Here is a 19,693-nt window from a genome sequence, read left to right as displayed (position 1 = left end):
TCCAACAAGCATCTCAAGACTTTTGCTCTTAATAGAAAAATTATCCTTGCATAACTTTTTATTGATTAATGTATGCATACATTCCTGATCATATTTATTTTATCTTATATCGCTGAGTTGCCTCTCTGGAGTGTTCATGCATCATTCGCATTTTGTCATTCAATCAGCCTGTCAAGAAGCAGCAATTCAGCCATTCCATCTGGTCAAGTATAACAGACCGAATGGGCAACGTGCTGAAGATTTTTATTATCTTCCCAAAAGTTTGGAAACCTTGAATTTTTTTTTTGGGGGGGGGTGAGTGGTACTACCTCCTTCCTCAAGCATTTGTGTCAACAGCTATAAAGACATTTTCTGAGATGGCCATTTGGGCCTTTCAGCCTCTTCCAAATGGGTTTCACTGAAAATCTTCTCATATCTGAAGATGTCACTTCTTACTTTTCGTATGGTGAGACAGTTAGTTATACGGGATGGAAGAGCCAAAAAAAGGAACATTGAGAAATCACTGCATGACTTTAACATATAGGCTTTTGGCTTGCCATCACAAAGACTCACTTCATTGCAAACAGTAATGATTATTTAACAGAAAGTAGCAGTGTCCTATGACTATTCACACCAACAACTAAAGGCAAGCTGTAAAGAACATTTTATTTTTTTAAATGTTGTCAAACTTCCAAACTCAGAACTCTCTTTGATGAATAAATGTAATGTTTGAAAATGATTGGCTAGATTATCAGTGATGTATAGTGTTTCCGGATGGGACTGTGTCAGTAAGTTTTGTGATGCAAAATGCTTACAACTAGGATTGTGCTGGTGTGGTTTGTTTTCATTTATATAAATGTATGATTGCCTATCTCATAAGTGATGGTTTAATAAAGATGTTTCTTTTTGAAAAAAAAAGGGGCAGGAACTGAATAATTTATGTTATGTTTCTTAGGTTATATAATATATAGCAATATATGTGTAGTATAATGTTTGTTAATGCTAATTTGTTAATACAGTTTGATTACCTTTGGATACATGTAAATTCGCCTATGTCACAAGTGATAATTCAATAAAGGTGTTTAAAAAATATCTGTATTAAATATTTGCATAATTCAAATTGTATTGTCATTTGCTTTACTTCCTGGATTGTGTCATCAGTCAGCTGTTAACATTTCATTCACCGACCAGTTTGATAACCACAATGAAAGCCATTAGGGAACTCAGACTTCCAGGGGGTAAATTGTAAAGTCTTCTCTTCAACACCTGTTCTAGGGAGTTAGCAAACAGTCTAAGCACCTGCCCACTGTCTGTCATATGTCCACACCATTAAAGTGTTTGTTTGGAGATACTGGTTGCCAGGATCAAAAGCACCACACGCTTTAAGACTATATATCTGTCTCAGGATATCACATCACCATTTCTTAAACAAAAACAGAATTTTTCAATGCTGTATTTCAAGAAACCTTAAAAAATAACTTTGCAAACAAGCTTTCAAATCTAGTTTCATATTTGTGTAATACATTTTGATGAAGTCAATCATTAATATATACAGCTATTTTAATATTAAAACATATCTGTCTATTGCCTGCATTTTAAACATTCCGCAAAAACTAAAACATTATGTTATGACAATAGACATAATCCTTTAACTAATTAGATTTCTTTACAGTTCTTTTTGACCCACTGGCCTATTACTGTGACATATTGGTCAAATTAATTATTATTGATCGGTACCCATTTACTGTTCTGCACAAAAATGCTAAATCATCCAAGTTATGGAAAGGAATTTAACATTTAACAATGGCTAGTTGATTTATTCTTACTATTGTTTACAGTTACCAAGGAACTCAGTGTTTTTTTCTTTTCACAAAATATAACTCAGCATTACTTAGTGATGAATGTCTTTTGCCAACCATATTTTATCAGAATGCCCTTTCTGGAAGGGACATTATTTACCCTTTCTCCTTGATTCTGAATGTCTTTTATTTTTCACTTTTGCTCAGAGGCTGTTTTCCTCACCACATCATCTAACTTGCCTGTTGATTCACTGCAAATTTGAAGTGTGTTTTTAAATTCATATTTCAGCATTAGGCTGGTTGATGTTGCCTGTGTTGTTGTATTTGTTACTCCTCTACACACTTAACATGCTGCATAGCTGTTTTTTTACTGCTATCCTTTGATATTAGCATCTTTCTGGCCTTCCTAGTCCTCTTTTCACTGTGACGTTTACCTGTAGACACAATATGGTCACCTTGTTGTGGGTTATTCCTTGAATAAATGTGCACAGCAGCCAGCCTCAACAGGTACGGCAAGGGCACAGCACCAAAATGAATAGCAAAGTCCAAAAAAGTACTGCCAGCCCAAAGTGGTGTGCAAAAATATTTAATGTGACAATAAACAGACCGGTTTCGGCAAAAATTACATAGACCTCCTCAGTGTGACAAAACTTCCACAAATAGCCACATTATATATGCAAAAGTTAATTGGCAGGAGAACATGACTGGTCACAATTGCTCATTAAGCCCAGGGGGGAATAACCCCCCCAGTTTGATGATCCATTTTCTTTCTTTGGAATTTAATATATTATGCCAACCAACCTTGTTCCTTTTCTTACCAGTGACTATATCTATAATAGTAAATCTGAAATTGGCTGTAGGGTGATTCAAAACAACCTGTTTATTGTCACATTAAATATTTTTTGCACACCACTTTGGGCTGGCAGTACTTTTTTGGACTTTGCTATTCCTTGACTAACATAAAACTATTTGAACTGAGTATTGACTGGTATCATATGTGATAGTGGAATTTTTGATGGAAAGCATTTTATAAGTATGTTTATATCCCAAGCAGATGTCAGAGTGTTTTGTATCAGTGTGTGAAGGGACACAGACGAGTAACTGATGGCATTTTTTTTGTTTTGTTTGTTTTTTTTGTTGTTGTTATTTTTTTTTTGTTTGTTTGTTTTTTGAATGTAATACGTTGGTAGCATACCTATCAACCTCTTAGAGCAAGAAATCTGGGCAAAGCCATTAATAAAAGTGGGAGAGAGGCCCAAAAATAGGGAACATTTTTACATATTGCTCCTACAAACTTAGAAAGTTGATAGAATAACAGGTTTTACATTAGCATGAATTTTCTGAAGGGTGTGAAGTTTGAAACTCAAACATCTATCATTATTTAATAATTTATGCCTTTATGCCAAAAAAAACAAAATTTTATTAAAAATGGACCAAAAATATGAGGCAGAAATCTGGACATTCTGCAAAAATCTGTACAGTTGAGAGGTATGACTGATTTAAAAAATTACTTACAGAATACTTTGCCAGAAATGTAAGGGGTGTAAATGGTTGCAACTAAGGAAATTATTCTTTTGAGCTGGGATATAGGATCTGAATTGACCAGACACAGCAAGGCCTTTATAAGTTTAATGCTATTGACTGCCAAAAAAGCAATTACTAGAATCTAAAACAACTGCAACTGAATTACCAAATATTGCTGCTGTGTCTTTCGGCTTTTCCTGGTTAGGGGTCGCCACAGCGGAACTCCAGTCCGCTAATGATTGGCATTAGATTTTTACGTGCTGGCTTGCCGGGCCTAACACACAACTTTCAACGAAAGAACGCCCATTCACACATGTCACCACACAGAAGACGGTCTAACTGAGAATCGAACAGGCAACGTCTAACTGTGAGGAGAAAAGAACTGGAAGCAGGATCTTTAGATAAAGGAAGCAACAAACTACAAAGACATAAATGGAATTTGTGGGAATAATATATGCAGAAAATATTTAGGAGCATGAGTGAGGTTTAAGGAAAGGCAGAAATTGAGTAAGTTATGTAGTCTTGGAATGAATGATAATCATTTAAAAAACATGTATAATGCATGTAAATGAAAAAAACATTTGTGACAGCTTGCTTTCTTTTCTCTTATTGTATCTGTACCTATGTCTACAATGTAAACATTTAATAAAGGTGTTTTAAATATGTTTTTCAAAGAATATCCTCTTTCTGCATCTAAGTCTCACACTGACCTGTTTGCACAAGCCATTACCGTTTATTGTCCATCTTCCATTTGACTTAGGATTGCTCAAATGCCCAGTGAAGCAACATATTCTTCTAACACATTTTCATAAAGTACATGAAAATATAAATCCCATTTCAACATAGTGTCTTCCTAAAGCACAGACTCCAGAACTGGAGAAGTCCAGATTTAGTTTTATACTTTTAATACAAAGTTTGATAACTTAATATTCTTGAAACCCACATTCCTAGCAGTACCACAAACATTATGTTTGTTCACATATCCCTTGGAAATACTTGTTACTTCTTTATGAGACATGATAGGAGCATGTTGATTGGTAATATGATACTTTTCTATCCTGCAGATACATTTTGTAATGGAATACTTTTGAAGCAGCTCCTGGAAACACATGATACGGTTAGGATGCATGTATGTATGTATTTATTCATTTATTTATTTATGCCTGGCAGGGTAATGCAAAGTACTGCTTATATAATGTTTATACATCAGCTGTGACTGTTGCAAATCTAATTTCCAGTCACAAGGGGCTGGATCATGTACAATGTTCAGTTCATGAAAGTCATTGATTATGACTTAAAACAAATTGTGCTGTAACACAATCAATTTCTCTTTCAAAAACGTTGCTAACAAAATACTTCTTTTCCAGGTCATCAACTTAGGAACCAAAGAGGAAAAGAAATAAAACAAGGAAACATATAGGGGAGCTTTTTAACAAGCAGCCCTGACAATATACCAATGGCAGGCATAAACTAGATTGTCATGACTAGCTTCTCATCTACACTTTGTGCATCATTTTTGATTAAGAGAAAGTTTTGGAGGTACCTACAAATTATTATCCTGCTTCACTACCCTATCCTTTAGCTTGCACGCTTAAAACAGTTGTGTCTCAGCAATTTGTGACATATTTGGTCCAGTATGGGATATAAACAACTGTCCAGTATGGTTTTCACAAGGGAGTCAGAACTTACCCAGCAATTATCAGTGTAACGGGCAAGTTATGGCAAATATAAACATCAGAAAGACAATGGAAGTAATTGTACTTATTTGATACATGGGCAAGTTATTTAGCTTGAGGAGCATTTTTAGTCACAACCTGGGCCAAATGGAACTCTTCCTGCATTTTGTAAAACACGTTTGACTCCATGAACTGGATATGATATATGATGCACTAAAACAAGTCCAGCATGTGGCCATTTTACAAAAATAACTGGTTATTTTGAAAATCACTCCAAATGAACCAGATGGATTAAAGGGAGTGATGACATCCTCTTATCTGTCAGTCATCATACAACAATGGTCACAGCTTGGACAAACAATAGTTTTACATTTTATGAATAAGATGTGTCTGTACAGTAATGAAGTGTCCTTAGTAAAGCATGCAGATAATTATATGATGCTATACTCATAAGACTTTAATACTAAGAAACCTTAACTTAGAATCTGATTGCTCCTTCAAATTTAGTCTCAGAAGGATGGTAACAAAGAGTGTGCCTACTTTCAAATACCTGGGATTCCAAACAGACCAAACTGTCAAGTAGTCTCCTCAGTAAAGTAAACGTATACTAAGAAGGAACTTGTCTGTATCAGACGCTGCCTCACATTTATTTTAATGAAACAATGGCTAGAGACGCATCCTTTCTTTTTTATTGTGTCAAGCTGTCTGTGTAAAGCCAACATGAAAAATCACAGATAGTATTTCATTATGTAGCCCCGTTATCTTTCAGTACCACAATCCACATGCCATGGCAAGGATCTTGTTGTTATAGACCATATTAAATCTCATGCAAAGCTAGCCTATCTGCTGCTAAAGGATGTCCATTGGCTGTTATGTAAGATAAATAAATGCAGGCAGCTGACTAGAAGTACCAGTCTGTATGACACAGTTAGACATTGTATATCATCCTATGACTCAGTTCTAGAAATATTTATAAAATGGTATGCTCATGTGGTAAAGACTTCAGTGCATGGCTGCTCTTTTTACATAATATGCTTCCTCATAGTATAAACTTAAAATAGCATACTCCTTCAGTGTGGAACTGCAGTCCTGTTCACAGTGTACAAACCATTAACTCTGCAGTGGCATTCCTTGGTTATTCCATCTAGCTGGAAATGCCACTAAAGAACATTTTCATACAAACTGAACACCTCTGTCTCTACTCTCATGAGTTGCTATTATGGCTGCCAAAGCGTCTCCAAGTCCATGACGGAAATTGATCTACAGTACTTGCTACATTTATATGCAGTGAATGAGAAATAATGTTGTATATGTTACTCATCTTTAATATTGCTGTATTTTACACATTTAGGGCACAATTTTAACACAAGGCAGTAATTAATGTATACTATTTTGATCGGTGTAATGGTAACTTTTTGTGCTGCTGTAAGTGTCTTCATTTAACTTTCATTTTTGTGTCTCCATACTATATCTTTCAGCTAATACTATTCCTTATTGTTTGTTCTGATTCTAACACAACAAGACTATGCCCAAATGAGTTTATGGGTTGCATGCCTACAATGTCACAAACTATCATTTGTGTACTCTCTAGATATGTGTCCCTTTGGGTCTCTTCTGAAAAATATCCAGTGGTTCAGTAATACTTCTCTGTTCAGCAGAATGAAAACAAATATATAAATAAATGATTTAGTGTAAGAATAAATGCAACATTTTCACTGCACATCTCTGCACATGGAAATATTAGTAATGCATCGGACAAATTGCCATCAAGGGTATTTTGCAAACAAATGAAGATGCTTCTTATTAAAAAAAAGGTATTTTGCAAACCGACTCATTCGTGTGAGATATGTCTGTCAATAGCTACAGCTATAGATGTAAATATAGCTATCAGAGCATATATTCAGATTGCTTACAAGAATGTATATAATTATGTGACAGATACTTAAAAATAAAATAAAATGAAATAAAATGAATGTTGAAGAAGAGTATTGACGTTATGCATTGCAGTTTAAAAATATTACCAGGCAAGAATATGCATGTAAAAATGTTTCCTTAATATAATAAATGCAATGATAAACAGAGTACTTGATGTCTCTGGAACAGAAGAACTTTTTCTTTTACCATAGTTGTATTGTAAGAGATATATTTTCTTTTTCTAAAATGTTCTTTAATGTGAGGTATTAATTGCTTTTGAAGGAATCACTGTTCTGGCATCATATTATCCATTCATGTGATGTGTATGGAGACCTGAACAGGAAACATTTAACTATTCGGGGTGACTGGGCGAGGTCAGTTGTGATGAGAGGAATTCATGTTCTAGAAATTCTGTTATTGAAAGCAGCTTACAGTCTGAGGCCTGCCAGGGTTTAGGTTGGCATATGGCTTCAGGGTTACAGTTTAATTAAAGAAGCTAAGGGAAGGTTTTATATGGCAGTCCTTGTGTAATTTTAGCTGCTTGGCTTTTACAGAAAGAACAGGAAATGAATGACTGAGCACTTGAGGCCCACATCTGGAAACAACATGTCTCAAAGAGTTCATAAATCCTGTACTACAGCACAGCAGGAAGTAAGCAGGGATGTATTACTCAGAGGCATACAAAGGGGCACTTTCTCTGCAAGATGTGCTGAATCTCCATTCTGGTACAATTTTTTTTCTTTTCTGACGTATTTCTGATGTGCAGAATAGAAGTGATGGCTCATACTTGAACAAGTGCATCACCATTTAGTGGTTTGTTCCTAGTTTATTGCTTCTCTGCATGGACACTATAAACTGCATTTTTGATGTTGTAGGCATGTAAAGCACAAAATCATTTGGGCATAGCCTTATAGAATTAGAAACAAGACACAAATAGCTTTACTAGTAATGATGGCAGGTAAATGTTTTATCATGTCACTGTAGTAACTAGTACATTTAAAAATATATAGAACATTCTCTGTCCATTTAAAGTAATGTAGTGTGAATTTAGAGAAGTAAGTCTTTGCAAAAGTTTTGGACCCCTAGTATGCAAAGCTGATATTCCTAATCAAGACAAACAGTGATATTTATACAGTGCTTTTATCTCAAGACACAATGCTTTGGATTGACGGGGTTATGGAAGCATTACATACACCCTCATCCTTACATAGCCTGGTGTTGTATGCTTTGCATGGGAAGTGGTTATTGGACAATGTAGTCAGGAAAACCCATTCTGTTTGAGTGGAACAGATAGCAGTGGAGGAGAAAAAATGCTGGGGCTGAAGTTCTTTTGTCAGATCTAAAATGCTGCATAAAAATATTTATGTTAGACAATGTAGTCATTTTAGAGAAGTTTCATTTCATTGTGACACAGAAGAAGAAGAAATAAATGTGGGTAGCATAATAGAAGTGGTGATAGATGTGTACATACTAAACGTAATTATGATGTTTTGGTTTGTCTTTTCGGCTTTTTCCTGGTAAGGGGTCGCCACAGCGGAACTCCGGTCCGCTAATGATTGGCAGTAGATTTTTACGAAACGCGGAGGTGCCAGCTCGACGCCCAACCTTCAACGAAGGCACGCCCATTTATGCAGGCATGTCTTTTGAACGCTACCCAACCGCGGGGAGGACATGCAGACTCCACACAGAAGGCACTCCCAAGCCATGTCGAGAATCGAACAGGAGAATCACTTGCTGTGAGGTAACAACGCTACCGCCATACCACCATGGCTACCTAAACTAATGTGACTTGGTCATCTACAAAAGATTCCAGGTGATACTGTATGTGAGTACCCCACCAGCTGGTTTGTGCAGTTGTGGACATTCTGTGGGTGTAACTTCCATTTTTCTCAATGTACTGTGATCTCAGAGCTTATAAAAATATTCTGTTGGGTCATGGGTATGTGGTGGGTGGAATTAAGGCAGCCCTTGCTACTGCACAGCTGGTGGGGTACACATAAACAACATTGCCAGATTCCAAAGGATTCCAGGTGGGGCAAGTCACAACATGGGACCTAGAAGTCTGATGGTCATATATCCAGGTCTGCTGTAACACTAATTATTGGTTGCAAACATGAGGACCCAAAGAAAAAGTGAAGTGATATGCTCTGGTAGGAAATAGATAAATAAGCAATTTTCACAGGTTCAAAATAACGTGATTAATTTTTTTGCAAGCACAATTTAAATAGCATACCTAGCAGCAACGTTGTAGAGAACATTCATATAGAATGTCTACAATTTAAACAAAGATATATGTACACTTTAAGAGAGGAAGACCTATTGGTGCAGTTTTTCAAAAAAAAAAAAAATGTTCAAGCTTTTATTGGGAATGCTATTACACTAAAATGGTGTCTTGTAATTTGTAACTAGTTTGAATTCCACATACTATTTAAGGAGTGGATCCATTTTTGTCAAGCTTCTTCAGGAAGGACTAAGTTTTAAAAATGATTGTATACATCAGTTAAAGAAGGATATGTTCCATGATTTTTTTTTTCATGAGGAATTCATCTCGGTATCAGATTGGAAAAAAATATGCTGTCCTTTATTTAAAAATAAAAGTATTGTAAGCTATGTTTTCATATGAAAGCATAGGTGCACTTGTTTAACAGTTGACAAAAATAATATGTTCCTAATGTAGGAAAGTAACCATGTCAAAATAACATGTACAATTAAACAAAATTTTTACATTTTTGTGAAAAACATCTTCTCATTCCATTATAGGATGTAAAGATGCTGAGACTAAAACAATACGAAGAAGAAAAGTAACTTAAGGAAAGTGAAGATGCAGAAAAGGTTCCTCAGAAGAAAGGACATGACAAAAACAAAGAGTGTTAGTTCTCCCTAAAGTGGAAGAGATGAATGCCACTAAGTATATATACTGCATAGCTACTTCTAGGCAGCAAAGTACAGAGAAAATTCCATCCATACACCCACATTCAACTCCACAGTTAGCAAAAATTCAGAACCACAAGGGACTAACACTAAAAGCAAATACTGTGGCAGAAAGTGCGAAGGCTGCTAGCCCAGCTAGCTAGAATTTTGTAATTAATTCTATGTTATTTGTGAATAGTAATATGATTTGTATGCTTGTCTTACAAATGTAAGAAAACTATATATGTGTATATTTAACTGCTGGTGCAGAAGTGTATGTTAAACTGAATGCTATATACTGAGTTTCAAGAATGTAACAACAGTGTACCCTACTGGAAAAGAACAGAAATGGATATGAACTATATGCCTATGCAAATGTATGTTTTGAAAGTAAGAAGATGGAATATACAGAGGTAACTTGCAGCACTCTAAGAAAATAAGTTGAAATTGTTTATGACTTTGGTATCTCTCAGTTTCAGCTAGGAGACAGGATGTCTACAGCTAGGAGCTCTTTCCATTGTCTGGAAACAGTAATAATTACAGGTTTCAAAGGTAAAAATATTTAACTGTTTTACAACTTCCAGTTCCCGGCAAATTTCTGAGAGAGAAGTATTTTTGACACAGAGGTGCTAAATTTTAAGTTTCTGTTAGCCTGGGAACTAAAGGCAAAGGTGACAAAGAATTATGTAATCTGAGATAACCCAGCAGAAATGTTTGATAGTAATTTAAGAACTATCTTTCAGATAAAGTCTGTGCATTTTGTATCTTGTCTTGAACCTAGAAACATCCTATCAGCACTTCTCATCTATATTTGCCTGGATCTGTAAGTAAGTCATTTAGGGCATAATATCTCTTAGATATAGATAGGAATACAGTAAAGATTAGTTTAGATGTTTTCTGTATTTATTTGAGACTGTTCTGCAGTGTTGTTTTAAAATATTTCCTGTGATTCTCAACTTTGTTGAGTTATTGAGTATTGTCTTGTGCTTTTATTATTTAGTATTAAATATATTTAAACATTTTAATTGTGGCTGGTTTGTTTAGAAATATTTAAGCTCAGGCCACTCTTCAATAGCCTTGATGTTGGTCACACTTACCATTTGGATAATAGTAACATTACACAGTAGAATTGGTCACCTTTTGGGAAGGGCTTTATAGTAGCTGATAAGTAAGGGTGGTTGATGGCAATGATTGCTACCTTATAGTCTGGGCAGAAAGGGGCATAGCTAGTGAACCTGTGCCAGCCTTCCCCAGGAGTGTTTGTGTGTTTGCATATAAATCAAATCTGAAAGTGTGTGTGTGTGTGTGTGTGTGTGTGTGTGTGTGTGTGTGTGTGTGTGTGTGTGTGTGTGTGTGTGTGTGTGTGTGTCAGCTACTTGGGCAGGGACACAAAGCACTGGATGGACAGAGAGGGTGCTGGAGGTTTTGGCTTGACCACTCAGCTGAGATCTTAACCCTATACCTGTGCCAGTGGAGAGTCTTATTGGGGAACTGGAGAGAGAGGGAGAAACTAGCCCCAGACTGACTGTGATCTTTGTGTGCTCTTAAGGGAAATTGTACTTTATTGTGTGTGTACTTGTCATCCTCCCAATGTACACATCGCTTACTGGTGTTAGTGGTGAGAATTGAGGCTCCTTGATTACTGGGCCGGTGCAGGGGCGTCACAGAAGGCTTTCCTTATATTGAGGAAGAAGACCTTAATAAATAAGGACAAAAAAGGAAAGCAGTATACTAAGTGAGTTAATTTTGAGGAAAGATAAAGCATAGAGAAAAAAACATTTTTCTCTGAACACAAACAATGTGTTAGAAATTACAGGAATTTTGCTGTTTGGGCATGATAGTGACTCCAAAACCTAACATTATTTTTATTTTAACTGATGTTAGGTGGTATAAAGAAACATGTAGGAATCATAAATAATAGTAATGAAGATGGTCAATGTATGTGATTATTAGCACTGAGAAATGCCGGGGGTAATAATGGGATTAACCCATGTGCTGAATGCTGCTAGTATGTGTGGTACGTCTAGGCAGGTTTTGATCGCTGCTATGTAGGCCGGAAAAGGGTGGTTACCAGAGTTATATCCCACCCACCCTCCCTGCTTTTGTTTTGGTTTTGGTTTTGGTGTTAATCTTAGTGGCCTTGAAACTGCCCGCCCCTCTTGTAAATTTGTGTTTGGATACTCCTTCTGGGCCCATCTCATTTGCTCACTCAACTGAGTGCAGTGAAATCATATTCTGATTTCAGGCACTCCTACTGTGTACAAAGAGAGCATCTGGGAAACAGAAAAAAAAAATTAAGCTTGTTTCCTGCCTTTCCTGTTAAATGGTATAGACTATTTGTAGGCTTCTGAGCCCCCAAGCCCTTCTGTGTTGGAGGGAAGCCTTCTAGCTTAGTTTTTTTTTTCTTATAACTAGCCAGTTTTCTAGTTTTAGCACTCAAATCTGTTTCTTTGATCTCAGCACTTGTTCAGAAAAAAAAAAAAAAAAAATAAAATTTCATCTGCTTTTACTGTACTTGTGTTTCTACCTACTTTATTTTACTTTTGTATCATCTTAAAAGTACTCAATTGTATTTATTACTGCTTGGTGTAACTCATTCTAAGCCTTTTGGTTTAAACACTTGGGCTTCGGACCAGTTTTGCACTGAGAGGGTTTGTGGTCTGCACTGTAGTGGCAGAACAGGTAGCTTACATCCTTCTAGGTTGGGAACTGCTGATTGAGGGCTCAGTGTCTGTTATTCTAAAAGTGTATTAATTCTAGTTTAAGCACTTGGGCTTTCAGGCCAGTTATTTTACATTAAGAGGGTTCGTGGTATGCACTCTTGTGGGAGGAGAGGCTGGACTCTGCCCTTCTGAGCTGGGAATTTCTGGTTAAAGGCTTATAGTGCATGCATATCTGAACTGCTTCTTACTGAAGTTGGTGCGCCTTGTTTGCTGTGGCATAGACTGGATTCGGGCCTGCTGGATTTAGCTTTGTTTGTGTAACTTGAGCACTAATCCAGGCATTCTCTAAAGTATTCAATTGTATTTATTACTGCTTGGTAGTAACTTGATTAAAGTGTAGCTATCATTCTAAGTCTTTTGGATTAAGCACTTGGGCTTCAGACCAGTTGTTTTACATTAGGAAGGTTTGTGGCACGCACTGTGGTGGCAGGACAGGTAGCTTTCATCCTTCTAAGTTGGGAACTGCTGATTGAGAGCCTAGTGTCTGGTATTCTTAAAGTGTATTAGTTCTGGTTTAGGCACTTGGGCTTCAGGCCAGTTATTTTACATTAAGAAGGTTTGTGGTCTGCACTCTTGTGGGAGAAGAGGATGGACTCTGCCCTTCTGAGCTGGGAATTTCTGGTTAGAGGTTTATAGTGCCTGAATATTTGAACTGTATCTTACTGAAATTGGTACACCTTGTTTGCAGTAGCATAGACTAGATCCAGGCCTGCTGAATCTAGCTTTGTTTATATGCTTGTTGTTTGTTTGCTTGTTATTTCCCTGGAACGCTAATTCCACCTAATACGCGCTTCTCAGCTTCTGTGGATCACTAGTGATATCTGCATTGCTTACTGTACTTATTTCCTTGTTTCACTTGAAAGAAAGTTACTGTTTGTCATTTTTGCATTTAAGTTACCTTTAACACATTGCACTTAAGTTACCTGGCACTTGCGCACTAAAGCAATTATATGTCAGCACTAAAAATTAAAAGCACTACACCCTCACTCCCCACTGGCCCTTGTTTTCAATTATTAAGGAATTCCCAATATTATTCTAGCATGTCCAAAGGTCAGTTGTCAATCTCCTCTCCGGTCCAGCTGGTGAATCTGGGAATCTTGAGGCAATGTTACAACTGCCTCATGTACACAGACAACCCTCTCCTCCTCCCAACAAATTCCAACACATGTGAGAGATGCAACCATATAGCCAAACTGAAGGCTAAGCTCTCTCAACTCAGTACTGGCATAACCAGTCAGGAGGAGAAGGAAACCACACTCACTACAATTCCAGTTTCACATAGACCTACCACGACAGCAAACCAAACACATAATCACACAAAAACATACTCGGAGGCTCTAAATAAAGATCTGCCTAAGCAGCAGAGACCTCCAAAGCAGACACCCAAGCAACCGCTACCCCAAAACAAAACACGTGCAACACATATCTCACAAAGTCAGTGTGCCGAACAGTCACAGCCCTTAAGACTAAACAACACACCTGATACAGTTGTAATAGGTGACTCTGTCGTCAGGCACACTGATGTCCCGCTCACCAGGCTGAACAAGGAGAGGGTCACGGTGAGCAGCCTGTCAGGCGCTAGGATCCGCCACATAACACAAGCACTCAGGTCACTCCAAGGCAAGTACAAATATGACTCAGTCATTGTCCATGCTGGTGTGAATGACCTAAGACGTACCTCCCTGGACTACATGAAAAGAGACATAGAGGCAATCTCTGAGCATGTAGCCCAGGCCAGTGTGACCCTGACCTTGAGTAGCATCTTACCCTCACCAAGAATGATGCCACAATATGAAGACAAGATGATCAATTTCAACAATTGGCTTAAGTACTGGTGTCATTCAAAGGGGATCCAATGCCTGTCAGCTTGGGATGATATGCTCGACAAGCCACGATGCTTCGTTAGGGACGGCTTGCACCTGTCACCCCTGGGCTTTCGGATATTGGCAAAGGCTCTTGCTACCCCATAGTGCCTTTTTTAGGCAAGGCTCAAAAGACAAACCCACCTCCATAGGTATCACAAGGGATAAGAAACTAAGAGTAATGCTACTCAACGCCAGAAGTCTAAACCTCAAGATGCACGACTCGAAACTCTCCTTAGCATGGAGAACATCGATATCTGTGCAGTAACAGAAACCTGGTTCAGGGCTCCCGAGAGCACCCCAGCACTACCAGGTTATACCTCATACCATTCTTTTCGGCCCCAAAACTTGGACCGAACCACAAAAGGAGGGGGAGTATCGATATTCATCAAAGATACCCACACCTCCAGGTTGGTGGCAAAGCACGAAGCATCAGAGACTATCCATGAGCAACTAACAGTGGGTAAAACTGCCTTCCAGTTTATAGCCTGCTACAGACCACCCTCCCAAACCCAGGAACCCCACTCGGCCTTTCTGAGAACACTGGAAAATATGAAGGTCTCTCTAAACACCATTATATTGGGCGACTTCAACTACCCAAACATAGACTGGGAGCATTACTCTAGCTTCAACACCCTAGCCCAAAGGTTCCTAGAATTTATAAACTCAAATGGTATGGAACAACTTGTTACCACACCCACAAGAGGGGAAAACATACTGGACCTGATCATCACCAACATGGGGACTGTATGCTCCAGACCAGAACTGTATCCCTCACTGGTAAGATCAGACCATAAACTAATCTCACTGGATATTCACATCCTGACCCCACCCCCTGCCCAGAAAACCACAGTGAAAAACTTCTCGAAAGCAAATTTCACACTCCTCAAAACCGAGGTGGAATCCTTCAAAGCCCCCGGGCCTGTGGAAAATACGGCCCAGACCACAGAATCCTTTATAAACGCATTCTATGAACACCTTCAGGAATGCATGGATCATGCGATCCCAAATAAAACCAAGACCCAATCCTCCAAAGGCAGACGTCCTGTCTGGTGGACCCCAGCCATAAACAAACTATACAATAGAAGGAGGAAGCTACTAAATGATAGAGCAAAATCCCAAAAAGGGAAGGCATCACTGATCAGTATTAGCAAAAAACTACAGGCTTTCTTTAGTTATGTTAGGAACCTGGGTGGGAATTCCCAGATATGCTCAGAATTAGTCCAAAATGACAACAAATACACCGAACCCACAGACATTGCCAACATCCTAGCTGACAGGTTCAGCGCAAACTTCTCCCCCCCCCCCTCCCCACCAAAAGGGCAAATATCTATCCCAGCAGAGTGCTGCCCCCCTGACATCTCAGATGCTCAGGTAAGAGCCGCCCTCTCCAAAGCAAAAAACACAGCATCAATGGGACCAGATGGTGTTCGGGCTCGTCCTACATGAACTCCAAGAAGAGCTAAACCCAAACATAAAACTACTGTTCAATCTCAGCCTTACTATAGGATATGTGCCCAAAGAGTGGCGTACAGCAACAGTGGTCCCTCTCCATAAAGGTGGTGCCTCAACGGATCCTGGAAACTATCGCCCCATAAGCCTGACTAGCTTGGTCTGCAAAGCTATGGAAAGGATCATCATGGACCTCATAAATAAAGATATTGGGGACCTACAGACACTGGATCCTACCCAGTCCGGCTTTGTTAAGGGCAGATCCTGCCTCTTAAACCTGGTTGATTTCTTTGAAACAGTCACCAAGGCCATTGACGAGGGAAGGTGGTCCACACAGCCTACCTGGACCTCGCAAAAGCCTTCGATACAATACCCCACTCGGGCATTATAGATAAGCTCACCAGCTTAAATATAAACCCCTATGTCACTAGATGGGTTGCAAACTGGCTCAAGGACAGAACTCACATGGTTAGAATTGCTGGAGCCATGTCAGACTCCAAACCAGTTACAAGTGGCGTCCCACAAGGCTCAGTCCTGGGACCTCTCTTGTTCGGTATATATTTCTCGGAGGTGCAGGCCAACACGGAAGGACTGTGGCTGACCAAGTTCGCAGATGACTGCAAACTGGGCACCATAATCGACTCTCCAGCCGACACAAGCATCCTCCAAAAGGGCCTCATAGAAACAGACAACTGGTGCCAGAGCCATGGCCTCAAGCTAAATGCCAAAAAGTGTATAGTCATCCCCTTTGGCAAAAACAAAGTGCCCACAAATTACCACATAGGTGGTAATCCATTAAGTACAGAAGAAGTAATTAGGGACCTGGGGACCCAAGTTGATAGCAATCTCTCATTTGACAACCACGTGGCCAAAGTGGTTAGAAAAACATTTTATATAGCCCACCTAATCATGAAGGGATTCACATCTAGATCAGAGGAGGTCATCGTGCCTGTTTACTCATCCCTCATCAGGCCCATAATTGAGTACAATGCCCCTTTTGGGATGTACCTTACCAGACACCTGCAGCAACTGGAAAGACCCCAAAAGTACCTCACCAAGAGGATCAAAGGGCTCAAACAGATGCCATATGCTGCCCGGTTAAAGAAACTCCAGCTCTACTCAGTGGCATACCACCTGTTCAGAGGCGATCTGTGCCTGACGTATAAAGCCATGTCCAACCCGGAATTAATGGACATGCTGCACCTCAGAAAATCCAAATCCCATCGAGCCACGCTCGAGAGACTTGAACCTCAGCACTGAAATAAATAGGACATGCTGGAGGGACAGATTCATAACCCAGAGGCTCCCTTCGCTCTGGAATAAAATCCCAGTCCAGGTTAGGCAGAGTCCCTCATTGACTCTCTTCAAGAGGAATCTTGATGAGTGGATGGGAGATCGTAGGTTTACCCCGGGGTATCACTTCTGTGTCACTGTTAGACAGAGGCACAGTATACTAACCTCGAAAAAGGGCATAGCAAAATAAATTTAAAATGGGTGGCGAAAGCCAAACACATTCTGGCTAGGCTTATAAATGCCCTAGGGCAGATAGCCTAGTATGAACCTATGAACCTATGAACCTATATGTAATTATGCACCACACAGAAAGACAAAAATCAAACTGATCACACAAATTCTGGAAAGCCAATTGCACATATGATGGTGAAGACTTTAATTCTTAAATTGAATAAGAAAAAGTTAAAGAATATGCAGTACCATTATCAAAAATAAAGAGTATATAATGAGGTCTCTTGCCAAATCAGGGGAAGCATCATAAAACAAGACCAATTCAAATATCAAGTGATCATTTTTATTTCAAACTAGCAGGGTTTTCTTAGCAGAAGAAGAGAGATAAGTGAAATCTCTGATCATAGGATAGTAACAGACAGTTTAATGTGAGGTAAAAACAGATGAAGAGGATCTAAAGGTATTACATTATACTATTGGAAGAAATGTAATTCAGGAAGTAACTGTAGAGTTTATAAAGAATTAGAATGTGGGAGTTATATGAATTTCTGATAACCTGAGAGGAAATTATTTAAAGTGGATTTATGAAGACAGAAAGAAAGAAAGAAAGAAAGAAAGAAAGAAAGAAAGAAAATACAATTTGTAAGCTTCTGAGCCCCCCCAAGCCTTTCTGTGTTGGAGGGAAGCCTTCTAGCTTATCAGTGGGAGTGGTAAGCATTAGGTAGCCTATCTACCACAAGAGGAGTAGTTCCTGGCCCAGAAATTTTAGCTATTGGCCGCTTGGGCATTTTTTTTCCATCTCTTTCAATGTTCTGGTTTAAAAGTCGCACTTGCGCTTGTTTCCCACCTTTCCTATAACTAGCCTAGTCCAGATACAGAGTTGCTGTGTCCAGGACTGTTGGTAAGCTTCTGAGCCCTGTAAGCCTTTCTGTGTTGGAAGAAAGCCTTCTAGCTTATCAGTGGGAGTGGTAAGCACTAGGTAGCCTGTCTACCATGAGAGGAGAGGTTCTTGGCCCAGAAATTGTAGTTTATTGACCATTTGGATAGTTTGCCTGTCTCTTTCAACTTTCTGGTTTAAAAGACCACATCTGCGCTTGTTTCCCATCTTTCCTGTAACTAACCTACTGGGTAACACTAGAAAGCCTTAAACTGATACGAGCCTTCTAGCTTAGCAGAGATACTTTGGAGTGATTAAGTATCAGTTTTCTGTACTTTCTTGCTGTAATTAACTGTTTTCCACCTAAACACAGATTTTCCAGCATTTATTGTGATTTAAAAGCTTGTTTTTTCACATATTGTACTTATTTGACTGCCTGCACTTTTAAAAAGTTGTTTTTCTGTTTAAATAATTTGTTTAACTGTTGTAGGCTATGCACTAAAGTGCGATAGCCTTTTCTGGTCGTTTGTAGTCATTTAAAGCTGTTTTAAGTGTATTTTTTACTGTTTTTGCCTTATCTTTTCAAAAAAAACAAACAAAAAAAATCCTTGTTTCCCACCTTTCTAAGCTAGTATAGTCCAGTTTTCAGGCTAGTGCTGAATTCAGGGCTGTGATACTAGTTTCTGAGTTGCCCATACCTTACTTGGATAGAAGGAAGTTTCTCTGTTCACCTGTGAGAGAGGGGAGCTTTGAGCAACCTATCTGTCCCTGGAGGAGTGGTTCCAGCCCAGAAGTTAGTAGTTTATTGGCCATTTTGTGCTAATTTCTATCTCTTTCATTTCCCTACTATAAAAACCGCAGTTTGCATGGTTTTGCACACTGGGCAGTGCCATTTAGCTATGGTTAAATTATTCCCGGATCCACTAAGCCTCCTCTTCAGTTTTTCCCTTGAAACTAGTCTAACTCTCAACCTAAGCACTCAAAAAGCATCTTACAGCCGAGCACTTGCTCAGACCTAATAGCAAGCACTAATATACCCTGACACTGATTTCCCAGCAGGGCAAGGCTCTTTATCCACCCCTCACCAACCAAGCGACTAAGCAGCTCACCCTGCTATTCAGGCATGACCAAAGGGCAACTTCAGGTGCACTCTCCAGTCCAGCTGGTGAATCTGGGTATCCTGAGGCAATGTTACAACTGCGTCATGTACACAGACAACCCTCTCCTCCTACCACAAAACACTAACATATGTGAGAGTTGCAATTATACAGCCAAACTGGAAGCTAAGCTGTCTCCACCCAAGATTGGAATAGACAGTCAAGAGGAGAAGGTTAACACTTGCACCACACCTCCAGCCGCACACAGACCTACTAAAACAGCATTGGCAAAAAATACACAAAAATCATACTCAGAGGCTCTAAATAAAAACCTGCAAAAGCATCAGAGATCTCCAAAGCAGACACCCAAACAACCTGCACTTCCCTTCACAAACTAGATAACACATAAAACACAA

This window comes from Protopterus annectens, chromosome 2.part0 (assembly GCF_019279795.1).
Source record: "Protopterus annectens isolate FY-2018-M chromosome 2.part0, PAN1.0, whole genome shotgun sequence".
NCBI lineage: Eukaryota > Metazoa > Chordata > Ceratodontiformes > Protopteridae > Protopterus > Protopterus annectens.
Note: the sequence above shows the minus strand (reverse complement) of the source record.